The sequence below is a fragment of the Gavialis gangeticus genome, unplaced genomic scaffold, assembly GCF_001723915.1.
Source record: "Gavialis gangeticus isolate Ggan-Ray unplaced genomic scaffold, GavGan_comp1, whole genome shotgun sequence".
Lineage (NCBI taxonomy): Eukaryota > Metazoa > Chordata > Crocodylia > Gavialidae > Gavialis > Gavialis gangeticus.
Window position 1 is genome coordinate 138,245,679 of NW_017729025.1, and position 12,150 is coordinate 138,257,828.

General features: G+C 41.1%; 1 protein-coding gene across 2 annotated transcripts in view; it reads left to right on the forward strand.

Annotated features, from left to right (window-relative positions):
- The window catches only part of PDE3B (phosphodiesterase 3B), a 152,315-nt gene that overhangs the window by 62,907 nt on the left and 77,258 nt on the right, over positions 1–12,150 (forward strand). The gene's annotated exons all lie outside the window — the stretch shown is intronic.

The window sequence follows — 12,150 nt, forward strand, 5'->3', positions numbered from 1 at the left end:
TGGTTTTTTTTTTTTTTTTATTTGTCAGGGAAAACTAAAATCCCCAGTTTTGGCAGCGGGTGGGTGGGGAAGGGGAACCGCACTAACTCCCTGTGTTCCACAGTCGCAGTAAAACAGAAGGGATTAATGCAGTTGCTGCAGGGGCTCCAGCAGCTGTGGAAATGAGTCTTGCAGGCTGAATTCAGGCTGTAGAGGTGGGTGGCACAGCCCATGATAAACCTTGCAGGACACATGGTTGATACCTCCAGTCTAAAAGACAAATGAATGTTTGGAGGTGGAGAAGTTGGAGCCTTACAGGGAAAATAACAAAATGGATGCTTAATATCTATATAACATTATGATATATCATTATGATATAACATATATATGGTGACTAATTACTGTACTTAATTCTAAGATGAGGTGGGATCTCTATGGAGACTGACCCAGGACCCCTGCAGGCATGACATGCTCGGCTGGGTGGATGGGATGGGGCTGTGGGTGAGTGGTGTCCTGGAGTGGGATGGGAGGGTGGAGCCAGGGCAGTGACACCGTGGGGCTGGGATCATGGGTAGGGGGTTGCAGGGAGCAGATCACTACCATGTCTGCCTACCTGCTCTGTCTGGCATCCCTGGTGGTAGGTGTAAGGCAAAAAGACCTGGGGTGCTCTGGTAACAGGGCAGTGTCTGGTGTCGGGGCACACATCTGCTCCTGGGTGGGGGCAGCAGGGACTGCTGGGAAGCCAAGTCTGGCCACTGAAACTACATCGTGATAGCATGTTGCTGTGATGATAGTGTCATGTGTAGACATGCCCACTATGGAATAAATTTATTATGGAGTAAAACCTGAGAGATTACTATGCAAAGGCTGTCATTTGTCTGCACTGAAATTCTGACTTTGAGGAATACAGTGGCTAGTGGGGGAAACTTGCAGATATGGGTTTATGGAATGGTTAATAATGGTGGGGACAGATCCATTACACAGACTGATCTGAATCACTTGATAAAATGGACTTATTTGAATAATATCCATATTAATGTAGCCTAATAGATGGTCATGTATCTAAGAAAACAAGGTAAGAGACACTATCATACAATGCAGTGACACTGAAAAGTAGGGAAATTTAAAGTCATGGATATAGGTGAACATAAATTGTCAAATAGGTAGGAAAGCAGACAAGATCCTTGATTGCATAAACAGGGGAATATTAAGTAGTGGTAGGAAAGTAGTATTAATTTTATAACTGATGTTAATGAGACCTGTTTCTGAAAGTGTCCATTTCTGCTAGACCTATTTTAAAAGAAGCTGAAATTCAGTTCAGAAAAGAGCTACAAGAATTATTTGACACCTGAAAAAATGCTTTACGGTAAAAGAAATATCTGTCTGTTTTATTCAAAAGAACCTTTGAGATGACATGATCATGGTTTGCAAGTACCTGCATTGGGAAGAAATTTTTGATAGTAGAAGACAAAAACAAAGCATAATGAGGTCCTGTGGTTGGAAACTGAAGCTAGACAAACAGAGGAGAAATATCCTGGTCTTTCTTTTTAACAGAGGATAAATAAACCATTAGAACAGTGTTTCCAAAATTTTATCCCTGGGGTACACTATTTTTTTTTCTGGATTAAAATTGGCAGGATGCTTCGTTCTTACCCCCAAAAGATATATTTAAGGAAAGGGGGAGGAAAGAAGGTAGCGCTGATGAGAGATGCAAATGTCATTGAAGGAATCAAAGGGGATAAACAAAGCAGTTAACCCACTTGGGGTTAGTTTTTATAAATCAGTTAGTCTATAATGGCATTTATACACATACATTCATCTTCTCCAATGTGCCAGAGATCTGGTGTGTTGGAGCAGACTTCCTGCTCAGCATGTGAGCTGATGTGCCCGGTGCTGTGTTGCATACGCTTGTATAAATGGCGAAATGCACATCAGTGCTGAGAAATGGTGGCGGTGTGCTTTTGAGACCTTTGAAGTGGTGCAAGCATGTGGATAAATGCCCTAAGACGCAACACTTCCCTGCTATCTGTGTAGAGAGAGGCCATGTTTTTGCTAGAAGGTCCCCTAAACCTAGAGCCGTCTCCCTTCTGTCTCTGGGAGTCCTAAATTCTGGAAGGGTGGTAAATTAAGTAGCAGTTAGAGCTTTCTATCTTGCTTTCCCTCTGAAACATAATATACTCATGAGGAGAGTTGCTGAACAACTAGCTGCAGTAGGGAGGAAACAGTAGCTGCTCAGAACTCTTGGCTGACCTCAGAGCTGTTCTTGGTTCCAGGGAGGCAGATGTATAAGGCATTTGAGGAGAAGCTGCTGTAATGAAGGGAGTGACTCAATGCTCTGGCTTCCATGGGCCACAAGTAGTTCCCTCAGCTGCATGTTGAACAACACAGAAATGAGTTAGTGGCACACATCATACATGTATACAAATGTTCTATTAAGTTGAAGTATACTAGGGAGAATTACTAGGTTTCTAAATATGGTTTCTATGACTGATTTGAGGAGTTACTGTATGTAGAAATTAAGAATTTGACTGATGCAATGAAATTGCTGTTTCATTAATGCTTTAGTGTACGTGGAATTTACTATTTGTTGTCTAGGTTGTATTATGCATCTATCAAGTCTGAAACAATGAAGAATAGTTCCCATTCAAGTGGGACAGTGTCAGAAGTCCAGAGAAGCTTGTTCAACCTAGTTTGTTTGCAGGGGTTAAGTTTTTGCAAAGGAGTATAAGGAAGAGAATAAAGAAGTCAATTTCTAATCATGGGCATTAAAAGGCATGGAGTATGAGATGCTCAAAATAAACTCAAAGGGAGGATTCAGGGAGCTTGGGTAGGGGAGAGAGTTATGCTTTCATAGCATAGGAGAATATTGCTGACTCTGGGACCAAAGCTCCAAGAAAGCTAATCTGCAGGAATGGGCAGATGGACCAAGAGACTCTGTTTTGTAGGAAAAGCTGTGTGCTGTAGAAGAACTGGGTTCACCCCAGAGACTTATGGATTTAAGCACAGAGAATGTTGCAGAGGAAACTAAGGCAGTAAAACATCTGAAGAGAGGTATGGGAGAGGGGTGCAAGTTCCATATATCACTTTGCTATCTAAAGTAAAGGTAACTGGTTAGAAACTTTTGCAAGCTTTGTGCGTCTGTTCACTTTAACTATTCTTCAACTGAAGAAATATACTGTATATGTGAAACACCCACACAGAACTCTTAGAAACAGTGTGCAAGTTGATGGGAATTTAAGAAGGTCATTTAGTCCTGGTGGCATAGTGGCAGGGCTACGGTGTCCCCTCACTCTGAAAGGGTAACATGGATGCTTTGTTCAGAGAGACCACAAGGAAAGAATGCAGTATCCCATTCAAAACTAAGGGAGTTGGGGAGCAAATGAACACAATGGAAATGGCTAAAATATCTGTTTGAGAGTTCAGCTGAAGGGGCTTTACTAGGAGACGATCCCTTTCTTTACAATTTACCCTCTATGTAATCTTGTCCACAAACATGAATACAGCTAGCATCTTTTCAGATGACAGTTCATACATTTGTCTCCACTTCACACTTGTCTCCTTTCAGTCTTACCCCACAAACTCTTTCTGTGACGCCCTTTTTTGCTCATTATATGAGAATCCACTATTTTCAACAAGGGCTGGACAAGACCTCAGTCTTACGTGTCACTTAGTCAGATAACTTCTACATTCTGGCATCCAGGTTGTCTGTTAAATCTTGTTCATGATTTCTGTATAAGACCTCTAAGAGGACCTTCAGTGTCAGTGCAGCTTGATTACTACAAAATCTTTTTCTCTGTCCCTGACAGATGCATTCTTGTGCCTCTCACCTCCTCTTACTTTTGCAGCAGCATTCTGGTTCTCTTAGCCCTCGATTTTACCCTGTCACTCCTTTCTTTGCATCTCCCAACTGGCTCTTCCATATCATATCAGACATAAGGTAGGTGCTTGTCTTCACTTTCAAAGCCTCTGCTTAAGAGCTGTCATTCTGTATCAAGATGTCAAGTACTGTTTTTAATCGACTCATAATGCTAGTCCCTATCACCTATTAAATTTTCAATGATCACCTTTCTGCTTTTCCTAAGTTTGAAGATACCTCTTTGTAAACATATGCAAAACTACCTAATTATCCTACTTTACCCTTCTTATCTTTCCTTTCCTTGGGTGCCTACAAAAACATGAAATGGAGGTAGATGTGCAAAGATCTGTCATGCTGACCAATACCATTTCATTTTTACATGTATGCAGACAGGCAGATATGGGTTTACATCTATTAACTCTTGCCTTATCCTTGAATTTTCAGGGAAGGGACTGCCTTTTTTCATTCTGTGTTTTTTTTTGTACAGTGCTTAATACAGTGGGTCCTGATCCATTACCAGGGCTCAGACAGTAATACTAATAATACAAGACTGATTTGGATAAGAATGATAAGGAGTAGAAGTGGGGCTAGCTAGCTGAGAACAAAGAGATTTGGATGAGGAGTCACAGATGGAAAGGAAACAAGTTGAAGAGGGGGCAGGACAGAAGGAAGGACACACTTTAAAGGAGAAAAGGCAGAAGCCTGTCCACTAGAACAAACTACCTTCCAGATCCTGGAATGGAACTCAAGATACCCTAATCTGGGGAGGAGGAGTGGGGGAAACTATGGCACACGTGCTGTAAGTGGTACAAGCAGCTGCTGTGAGGCATGCAATTCTAGGTACTCAGTAAAGGGAGGCACTGGAATGAGGGTAGGGGGACTTGAACCTCTGGAACGTAAGAGGGTCAGGATGCTGCTGCAAGAGGTGTCAGATGTAATTGCCAAGAGTCAAGTTAAATCTTTCCCGCTTGCAGCTGCTGTTGAATTCAGGGTGTTAACTAATTGGATTCTAAATGAGTAAAATTAGTGCTGTTGATCTACATTTGTGTCACAGTTTCCCATCCATAATATGAATAGGAAATACTCCTTCTCACAGAGGTGTTGTGAAAATAAATTCATTATGAATGAATGAAGCACTTGGATAATATAGTGATAAGAGCCTAGAAAAGGCCATGAAGAAATTAATAATCCAGTCTTCAGGATAAATTATGAGCATGTGCTGTGAGTAGGCCTGGGAGCTACACATTGAAAAATGAGGACAAGAAAATGTATTGAATTAGCTATTCGTGAAATGAGCACAGTTTGTTCTAAGTACCAAATTAGGCAGGTACCCTGTGGAAAAAGTAACCCATGAACGTGTAATTAACATTTAATTGAGATGCACGAAAAGGCCAAATTAAGTTTTCACAGATGCCCGTAATTTTGTCCTTCTTAACTTTTAGGTACTTGACTTTGTGAGCTTAATAGTGATATTTTAATGTGGGTATTTTTTTGTTTTGTAATTATTTTAAGTGATACTTATGATATTAAATTACGAGTTGAATTTAAAACTACACACAAGCAATTTTCTTGTCCGTTCTCTTCGTGGCTATTGTCTTGCCTTGTATACAATTCAACACCATATCAAATATAGATTTTGCTGTGCTGTGGAGGGTTGAGGTGAGAGGTGCATTCATACCTAATTTTTTAAATATCTCTGATTATTGCTGCTTATATCACTGTTCTTTTTCTTTATTGCTTCTCACAGATAAGCTTGTAAGAAACTGGGGCATTGGTTTCCAAAAGAGAATTTCTTTTTTCTTAAGAGAAGTAGAAGTTCTAGGCTTTATTCTTTGCTGTCTTGCATCTTAGTAATTGCTTGTACTTGTGCAAAGCTGAATATAAATAAGGTGAAAGGAGATACAGTATGATCAGTTTAATTGTCTTCAACTTAGTAAAATATATGTAATATATACATATTACAAGTGGTTTATGAAATAATTTAATTTGCAACTCTGAAAAAGAAATGTAAAATACTATCAAATTGGAGAACAGTTGAGAATAAAAAATAGTATTTAATTGTAGGATTAATCTCCACATGCCATACATTCTTAGGTAGATATTTTATGTAAATTGTTAAAAGCAGGGGGAAAACCAATGAAAGCATAGGAAGGGTAAGCTAATGTAGACAATGTAGAAAAGGCTAAGTGTTTAATTCTTTTTTTCTTCAGTTTTTACAGTTCATCAACCATTATATGACGAGCACAGTTGTCAGCAAGGGCAGGATAAGGAATCAGTCTAGTTCAGGAAAAAAACAGGTTAGAGTTTATTTACACAAGCTGGATGGGGTTTGTTTGTTTTGTTTGTTTGTTTGTTTTAAGTAGGGGCCAAATGAGCATTCAAAGAGTATGCAAGGAATGTCACTTGTAGGGGTGTGCAAAACAAACCATATTCAATTCAGATTTGGCCCAAATCAGGGACAGTGATTCGATTTGTTGATTTGGATCACTGTCCCCGATTTTTGATTTGGCTGAATCTGAAGATTCAGTGCTGATTCAGAGAATCAGCGATTCAGACGTAGACACAGCTTTAAATGTTCTTTCTACATGCCTTGAGGTACCAGGCACAGAGAGATTTTAGATTTCAATATCACCTCTTTAGATTGTTGGGAGAAATCTCCTTTCTCACCTCTACCAACCTGTCCCATGGTCATTATGGCTCACTTAACTTAAAAGTCTGCACCAGTCCATTTTCTACATGGTCTGTCCATATCCTCCCTGATGTCTTCCACCACTGCCTTATAGTACCCTTTACATCTTGCTTAGTCCCATTTTGACACAGGCCTCTATTGAGAAGAAAAAGAAAAGGAAGGATTAAAGAAAAATGAGGACTCCTGGAACAAGTTGAGGGAAAGGGCAAGAGACCTGGTTATCCTAATGACTTAAACTCATGCAAATCCTGTTGGAGTAACTTATTTCTGTTTAACCTAAACTTGTTTCCAGTTGACTTCTGCTGAATCACAGAAGACCAGTTTTGTATTGAAGTAAGGGTGTTCACATAGTGATTTACCCTGACTTTTTTATTGGTTTAAAGCCACCACTTCGGTTCAACTGAAGCCATGTAGTTATACCTTGGACTGACTATAGACAAGGAATCCAGCAGTGTTTTTATTTACATTTTCAGATTTTCCTTCAAAACTAAAACAGCTTGAAATCATCAAAATTTTTAAAAAGGGAAAGTGGAACTAGAACGCTTTGGCTAATGCAAAGAAGAGATGAATAGACTTCTAGAGCATGAGCTGTTTTAGCTTGAACTAAAGACTAAAGGTTCTCTGCGGCTATAAGCAGATGTCATCCTTGGAGCAAGATCAGCTGCATCCTGGTACAGCTGATCTGTTTTTTAGGTTGCGCAGAAGTTGCTATTGTCTTGCAGGGTCAGGCCTGTGCTGCTCTCAGGGTTTCAGGAGCCCAATCCTGTGAGGCAGCTGCAGATGTGTGCCCCGAGTCAGGGTACAGTGGCATAACATGCACCTGGGGAATGCCAAGGCATTCCTTGGTTGTGCTTCTGCAAGTGGGGGAACCTGGGGTTCTCTCATTTGTAGAGGCATTGCTCTAAGTGAGGGTATGGCAGCATGATATGCACACCAGGGGAACCCCCTGCCAAGTGATTCCTGGAGTATGTCTCTGCAGATGAGAAGGTACTCCCAGGGCTTCAGGGGCCCAATCCGATGCACCTTGGGAATTCCCTTTTAGGGGAATTCCTGGGGCATCCAGGATCAGGCCCCTGAAGCCCTGAGACTGCCTGCCCACGGTGGCTAGAAAGCATGTGGGCAGCTCTAGATTGCCTGCGCTCCCTGCCATAAAATGAACACCTCTGCTGCAAAAAAGTGGCACAGATTTTTACCACTTTTGTTACAGTCACAATTTTGGGCATTTGTGGCATGACAGGGGGCCTGGACATCTGTTGTATTGCTATAAACATTTTTATGGCAGCACAAAAATGACATCTGTTTCCAGCCTAAGAACTCATACTTTCTGCAAATTGGCACAGAAGGGATATTGTTAGTATATGCTCACAAAGCAGGTCATAGATTACCCTTGCCCAAAGGCAGCTCTTCGGTATTTGAAGCCCCCTACCATACGAATGCCAGATGAACCATTACTTTATAAAATGGCTACCATTTTAGCCAACATGCTAGAATTTACAATGACCTTGGGCATGAAGAGAGATGAAGATTTGTATTTTGGGGGCTGTAACAACTTGTGTGTGTGTGTGTGTGTGTGTGTGTGTGTGTGTGTGTGTACACATACGCCTGCGGACATGTGTTAGGCATAAAAGGGGGATCTATAGCATGTTTGCCTGTGGGTTACAAACACTTGGATTATGGAGTATAACTATTTCAAGTGAGTGTTTCTGCAACAAATTTCATGACTGCAGAATTGTGGAATTCACAAGGTTTTGTTTAATGACCTATTTACAATCCTGCCTGTTAACAGGTTAAAATAATTTTAATACTTTACTCCTTCTGATGTAACAAAATCAATATGTGTCTGGGATAATGCACTGGAATTTGATAGGCATTATTGACTATTTTTTAAATTAAAGCTTTGATTGCAGAATGCTTGCTGCTGATGATGGGGGTAGTAGAAGGAACACTTAGCTTTAACGTACCAGATTGAAACTGCACAGCTGCTATTCAGTTAATTGGATTTCTCCTGGAAGTCATTAAGAAATAAAATATGTCCTCATTTCAGTCTTTTTCCAAGCAACTTAGTAAGGGTTTATTTCTGTTCTAAACTAAGCTTGTATGTATAGGCTTAGTTTGAGATGGTATTTTAAAAATTGATTTACAAACCTATACTTGCCCCCACATCTTAGATTAGTCCTATCCAAGGGTGTTTACAGTTGTAGATTAATATTTCTATTTAATATGTAGTGGGCGTGTCTTCTGCAGTGCTTTAATGAACAGTAACCTATTTTACTGTGTATTAGAGCATCAGCAAAAACCATGCTAATATGTTAATGCACAGTAAAATAAGGCTACTGTGCATGAAGCATTATTAATAAAGTGTGTGCTTTTGCTGCTGTGCATTAGGGCATCCTAATGTGCATTTAGTTAGTACCTCACATTACAGGTACTAAACTTAATGCGCAGTAACAAAAGTGCATTAATGAATATGTAGATGTTACACTGGGTGTATTCTTTTTTTGCTCAAAAAAGGGCAAGTATAAGATAATTAGCATTATCAAATAATTGTTTTTGGGGGAGAAGAAAGAGATTTTTAGATTTCAATATCACCTCATTAGATTGTTGGGATCCATTGAAGAAAATGGATTGAATCCCTGTCTCGTGCACTAGAATGTTGCCAAGGGCTTTATTAAGAAAAGATTTATGAAAGTCCTGTCTTCCACAGAACTGTCTTAGAGAGAGGTAGGAAGTATGCAGAAAAATTATCTGAAGTGTAGAAACTAGCTTTTTCACAATGGTTGATACACTGCATCTGATTGTTGTAACAGAAGAAATAAGCCAGTGCACAAGAAAAGAGGCATTTGCTAAAATGTAGCAAAAAGTCATATTGGTTTTTATAGATTAACACCTTAAGTCAGAGTTGTCAATTAATGGCCCATGGGAATGCAGTATTTGGCAGCAGAGGGTTCTCTTGTCAGTGTACTGGGGCTCCAGCAGAGGGGGAGCTTTGCCTGTGCCTGACATAGTTGGGTGGCATGAGCTCTGAGCAGAGTAGTTTTTTGACTGGACTGTGCTGTGCTGCAGCTGAACAGTGGTGAGAAGCAGTAGTTGGGTCCTGATGCCCACCCATCTCTGACTTTAGCCTGGTCATTCTAGTTCCCTTTCTAGAAAACATTGCTGACCCCTACCGTAAGAAAAAAGAGCTCTGATATAAATGACTTATGGCTAACAATGCTAAATGCTAAGCGCTTTGGAAACAGCAGAGGTGGAGCTAAGCACAGGAATATAGTGAAGAAAATGTGAACTTAGTACTTCAGTGTTTCTGTTAACAAACCTGCAATGCATTCATATCTTTTTTTAATTGGATAATGTAAAATACTGTAAAAATTATTCAAATGATGCATCATAGAAAAATAGGTTTAGAAGGAACCTCAAGAGGTCATCTGTTCCAACCCCCTGCTCAAAGCAGGACTGTTTCCATCTATATAATCCCACCCAAAGCTTTGTCTAGCCAGAACTTAAAAATCTCCAAGGATTCTATGATTTCACAACCTCTATGGGTAACCTGTTCCAGTGCTTTATTACCTGCCTAGTGAGAAAGTTCTTCCTAATATCTACCCTAAACTTTCCATGCTGCAACTTGAGACCATTGTTTCCTGTTCTGTCATGTGCCACCACTGAGAACCATCTAGCTGCATCCTCTTTTGAACTCCCCACACCACCCCAAGTAGTTGAAGGTTGCTGTTAAATCCCCCCTCAGTCTTCTCTTCTCTTGACTAAATGAGTCTAGTTCCCACAGCCTCTCCTCAGAAATCATATGCCCCAGCCCCCTAAATCACTTCTGTTGCCCTCTGCTGTACTGTTTCCAATTTGTCTACATCCTTTCTGAAGGGTGGGACCCCAAACTGGACACAGTACTCCAGATGTGGCCTCACCAGTGCTGAATAGAGGGGAAGAACTACTTCCCTCGGATCTGCTGGTAACATTCCTACGAATGCAGCCCAGTATACCATTAGCCTTCTTTGCAACAAGGGCACAACGTTGGCTTTTATTCAGCTTATTGTCCACTGTAAACCCTAGGTCCTATTCTGCAGAGTTGCTGCTCAGTTAGTCAGTCCCCATCCTGTACCAGTGCATGGGATTGTTCTGTCCATAAGTGCAGGACTTTTGCACTTCTTATTGAATCTCATGAGATTTCTTTTGGTCTAATCCTCCAATTTCATTGAGGTTTCTCTGAATCCTAGCCCTACCCTCCAGTGTATTCACAACTCCCCTCAGCTTTGTGTCATTCACAGGCTTGCTGAGGGTGTACTTTATGCCATGTTCCAGGTCGCTGTTGAAGATATTGAACAAAACTGGCCCTGGGATGGACCCTGGGGCACTCCACTTTTAATACGGGCTTCAACTAGACATCAGGCCACTGACTGCTACTCTCTGAGCCTGATGATCCAGTAAGTTTTCTAGCTACTTTACAGTCCATTCATCCAACCTGTACTTCTTTAATTTGCTTGTGAGAATCTTGTGGGAGACCATATCAAAACCCTTGCTAAGTCAAGGTATATTACATCCACAGAGCCAGTCCCCTTGTCATAGAAGGCAGTCAGGTTGGTCAAGCATGACTTGTCCCTGGTAAATCTACATTGAACTATTCCTAATCACCTTCTTCTCCAAGTGCTTAGAAATGGATTCCTTGAGGACCCGCTCCATGACTTTTTTCCAGGGACTGAGGTGAGGCTGACTAGTCTGTAGTTCCCTGGATATTCCTTCTTACCTTTTTAAAGATGGGCACTATATTTGCCCTTTTCCAATTGTGTGGGACCTCTTCCATTCACCATGAGTTTTCAAAGAGGATAGCCATCAGCTTTGCAGTTACATTGGCCAACTGCCTCAACACCCTCGGGTACATCCCTTCTGTCCCCATGGACTTGTACACATCCAGCTTTTCTAAATAGTCCCTAACCTGTTCTTTTGCCACTATTGGCTGCTAACTGCCTCTTCAAACTGTACTGCCAGGTGCAGTAGTCTGGCAGCTGACCTTGCCTGTTAAGACTGAGGTGAAAAAGGTATTGAGTACTTCAGCCTTTTCCACATTCATCTGTCACTAGGTTGCTTCCCCCATTTAGTAAAGGACCCATACTTTCTCTGATCTTCCTCTTGTTGCTGACCTTCTTGTTACCCTTCATGTCCTTTGCTAGCTGCAACTCCCATTATGCTTTGGCCTTCCTGATTGTATCCTTGCATTCTTGAGCAATGCTCTTGTACTTCTCACTAATTGTTTGTCCAAGTTTCCACTTCTTGTAAGCTTCCTCTTTGTGTTTTTAACTCAGTGAAGTGTTTCCTTCTAAGCCAAGTAGATGTTCTGACATGCATGCTAGTCTTCCTGTGCATTGGGGTGTTTTGTTCCTGTGCCCTCAGTGAGCTTTTCTATAATACAGCCAGCTCTCCTGGACTCCTTTCCCCCTCAGACTGGCCTCCCAGGAGATCCTGCCCATCGGTTCCCTGAGTTAGATGAAGTCTGCTTTTCTGAAATCTAGGGTCTTTACTCTGCTGTTCTCCTTCCTTCTTTTCCTCAGGATCCTGAACTCAATCATCTCATGGTCACTGCTGCCCAGGTTACCATCCACTACTACATCCCCTACCAGTTCTT